Genomic DNA, 4,739 nt, shown 5'->3' on the forward strand with positions numbered 1-4,739 from the left:
CGATTGAGCATATTACAGGTGTTCAGGTCACTACAGACCCGGGCGATCAATATCTTGGCTCGGATGACGAGTTGACTGCTGAAGACCTAGCAATGATAGAAGATTGGCATAGGGATGATTAGTGCCACTTGGTTAAAGGGTGGTTATGCTGCTCATTAGGACCATTATTATTTTGAGTACTTGTAAATGTAAATGAATGGTCCTAATGTATTTTGATAACTTTATGTGTATTTGAAATACAAATATATGTTGTACATTATGAAGCAAATTATGACTACAATATTTTAGCTTTATTTACCGGTTTTAAAGACTAATGTTTTATTATTCAAGTTTTTCAATTTTAAACCTTTGTTATTCAGGATCTCTCCGATTTTGATGATTTTGATTATTTTTTTTACTATTATTATGTTAATTAAAAGTAAGGATGTTACATTTTGGTATCAAAGAAGTTCTTCCAAACCGGACTGGGGTATGGGACTAGTTGTCTGTGTTGTGTACTCTCATATTCTTGCATAACGGGAACATGAGAATTGATTGTTAGAATAGTCTGTCTGGTTTTCCAAACAGGAATGTGTGTGATTTACTCACTCGAATGTTTATGTGCATTAAACTGAATAATGGTTGCTGATAAGTTCATGAACTTTCTATATAGAAAAATGGCTGGTAAAGGTAGACCTGCGGGAGTTGCTAATGAGATATTCAACCGTGTGGCTCAAGCCTTAGAGATTTTGGCGCAGAACCAGAATGCTGAACCCGCAGAGTATCGAGGGTTGTCGTCTTTCACGAAACATGATCCTCCTAAGTTTGAAGGGAAATTTGATCCAGAAGGAGCCCAAAGATGGATTGGTGACATAGAGAAGATATTTAATGCTATGGGCTGCCGTGAGGAGTATAAGGTGGGTTATGCAACCTACATGCTCTGCGGAGAAGCGGAGGACTGGTGGAGGTACGCCGGTCAAACCCTGCCACAGGAAGAGGGTCACATCACTTAGGAAGTGTTTAAGGCCTGTTTCTTGGTAAACAACTTTCCCAGGGACTTGTAAAAACAGAAGGCGAGGGAATTTCTGGAGCTGAAACAAGGATAAATGTCAGTGGGGGATTATGCTGCCAAATTTCATGAGTTAATGAAATATTATCCCCATTATCAACATGAAGGAGGTGAAAAGGATTTATGTGCCCAGTTTGAGAATGAGCTAAGAGCTTATATCCGCACAGCAGTTAGTGTATTTCAAGTGACCGATCTCCCTACATTGGTGAGTAAATGTCGGGTGTATGAAGCGAATGCCAAAGGGAAGTCGGTAGACACAAGAGTTGGAGGACCAATGAGGCAAGATAGGAGGCCTTCAAGATTTCAAAGGAGATCTTATTCTGGCCCAGTTCAGTCTAGAGCGAGTGGAGTGACAACTCGTAGAGGGGGTGGTTCTGACTCCAATGTTTCTCAAGAACCATTGAAGTGCTTTCGATGTGGAGGACCCCATATGATCCGAAATTGCCCACAACCAATTACAGCGTGTGGTTATTGCAGGAAAATGGGACATCCAACTGATGCTTTCTGGTTTGCACCACAAGGGAACAAAAGTGTAAGTGGGAGTAATAGGCCAGCGCCTAAGAGCAGCGGAGGATCCCAGTCTAATGTCCAAGGCCGAGTGTTTGCTATGACTGGCTCTGAAGCAGCGATATCAGATGACCTCATTCGAGGTAAATGTATATTGAAGGATAAATTGGTGGATGTTCTTTTTGATTCGGGTGGTACTCATTCATTTATATCCTTGGATTGTGTACATTGTTTAAAATTATCTATTTCCTCTCTGCCCTAGACTATTGTGGTATCTACTCCTACAAATCAGTTCGTTGTAACTTCGGATGTATGCGTGGGTTGTACTGTGACTGTTCATGGTAGATTTGATTTGTCTACCCTTTTCTTAGCTAGATATTGTATTAGGAATGGATTGGTTGTTGTCCAATCATGTCCTTCTGGATTGTAAAGAGACAATGCTCATTTTTTGTGATAGTACACCAAAATATCCAGAACTTTTAAGTGAGGGAGATTCAAGGAAATTGATCAGTACCAAAGCCTTTATGGTACTATTTTCTGCTGAGGTAGAAAAGAGTGTGAAGGTGGAGCACATTCCGGTAGTGAATGAATTCTTAGGAGTATTTCTAGAGGATGTGACTGAGTTACCCCCAGAGAGAGAAATCAAATTTGCGATCGATGTCATATCGGGAGCGAGTCCAGTTTCTATTACACTTTACCGAATGTCGCTAATCGAGTTTGCTGAAGTAAGAAAGCAAGTTGAGGATTTACTAGAGAAACAATTTGTGAGACCGAGCGTATCACCATGGGGAGCCCTTGTGCTCCTAGTGAAGAAAAAGGATGGAAGCATGAGAATGTGCGTTGATTATCACAACAAAGTCACAATAAAAAACAAGTATCCGCTTCCCAGAATAGATGATTTGATGGATCAACTGAGAGGGGCCTCAATGTTCTCAAAGATTGATCTTCGGTCGACATACCGTCAAATTCAAGTGAAGAACAAAGATATTCTGAAGACCGCGTTCAGAACTCGGTATGGACATTACAATTACCTACTTATGCCGTTTAGTGTGACTAATGGTCTGGCTATGTTCATGGGTTACATGAACCATATATTCTATCAATACTTGGACCAGTTTGTGGTGGTATTCATAGACGATATTTTGGTCTATTCGAAGAGCCATGAAGAACATGCTGAGTATCTGAGAATTGTTTTGCAGATTCTCAGAGAGAGGCAATTATATGCCAAGTTTTCGAAGTGTGAATTCTGGTTATCGCAGATACAATTTCTGGGGCACGTAGTGTCAAGTGAAAGAATTATGGTTGACCTAACTAAAGTTGAAGCGATGTCTCTGTGGTCAAAACCTACTAACCCGACTGAAGTTCAAAGTTTCTTAGGATTGACCAGATATTATTGGAAGTTCATCAAAGGATTCTCAAAGGTAGCATTACCTTTAACAAAGTTGACGCGAAAAGGGAAAGATTTCGACTGGAATGAGGAATGTGAGTTAAGTTTCCAGAAGCTGAAAAAGAGACTTACATCTGCACCGGTGTTGGTTTTGCCAGATCCTAGAAGGAATTTTGAAGTGTACTGCGATGCACTAAGACAAGGTCTTGGATGTGTTTTGATGCAAGATGGGAGAGTGGTGGCATATGCGTCTAGGCAGTTGCGACCTCACGAGGTCAATTATCCTACGCATGATTTGGAATTGACAGCGGTAGTTTTTGCACTAAAGATATGGAGGCACTATCTCTTCGGAGCTAGATTTGAAGTCTTTAGTGACCACAAAAGCTTGAAATACCTATTCAACCAAAAGGAGCTGAATATGAGGCAACGAAGGTGGATGGAATTCTTGAAGGATTATGATTTCATGCTATTATATCATCCGGGAAAGGCGAATGTGGTGGCGGATGCATTGAGTAGGAAGTCTTTACATATCTCAGCGATGATGGTGCGAGAATGGAAGCTGATTGAAGAGTTTAGAGATCTGAACTTGGCAGTAGAACTCTAACGCAACAACCTTTATCTTAGAACTCTGAAGATCAGTAATGATTTCCTGGCTCAAATTCAATCGATGCAACAAGAAGATCAGTATTTGCAAGAGATAATGCATCAGAGGGATGGAGGCAAGGAGTTAGCATTTTATCGTGATTCGAATGGGCTAATTAAGTTCAAAGACAGAGTTTGCATCCCTTAGCATGAAGAGCTAAAGCAGATGATTCTAGAAGAAGCCCACAAAAGTAAACTAAGTTTTCATCCGGGAGCGACAAAGATGTACCAAGATCTGAAAAGGAATTTTTGGTGGTATGAGATGAAGAAGGAAATAGCAGAATATGTGGCCAAGTGCTTAACTTGTCAGAAATCTAAGACAAAACATCAACGTATGCCAGAAGAGTTACAACCACTGGAGATTCTAGAATGGAAATGGGATGACATTTCTATGGATTTTACGTCTGGATTGCCAAGGACCAAGCAGAATCATGATGTGATATGGGTAATAGTGGACAGATTGACCAATACTACCCATTTTCTTCCAATCAACATGAAATATAAGTTGGAAAGGTTATCAGAGCTGTATATCAAAGAGATAGTTAGGCTACATGGAGTGCCTTTGAGCATCGTGTCTGATCGAGACCCCAGGTTCACTTCCAAGTTTTGGGAGAGTTTACAAAGATCATTGGGGACTAAGTTGAGACTTAGTTCACCATATCATCCTCAGACCAATGGACAAACGGAGCGGACCATCTAAATGCTGGAAGATTTATTACGAGCCTGCGTGATGGAGCAACAAGGAATATGGGAAGAGTGCCTACTTTTGATAGAGTTCACTTATAACAATAGTTACCATGCTAGTCTCGGGATGGCACCGTATAAAGCATTGTATGGAAGAAAGTGTAGGACACCTTTTTGTTGGTATGAGTTTGAAGAAGCGATTCTACATGCAACCGACTTAGGCCAAAGGCAAAACGATCAAATCAAGATGATCAAGGAGAAGATCAAGATCTCACAAGATAGATAGAAGAGTTACTACGATAACCGAAGAAAATCGTTAGAATTTCAAGTGGGAGATCATGTGTTCTTGAGAGTCTCACCGATTACTGGAGTTGGTAGAGCATTGAAAACCTGAAAACTATCTCCCAAATTCATTGGACCATTTGAAATCTTGAGTAAAATTGGCCCTATAGCATATGAGATTGCACTACC

This window comes from Abrus precatorius, unplaced genomic scaffold (genome assembly GCF_003935025.1).
Source record: "Abrus precatorius isolate BTA unplaced genomic scaffold, Abrus_2018 Scaffold11, whole genome shotgun sequence".
Lineage (NCBI taxonomy): Eukaryota > Viridiplantae > Streptophyta > Magnoliopsida > Fabales > Fabaceae > Abrus > Abrus precatorius.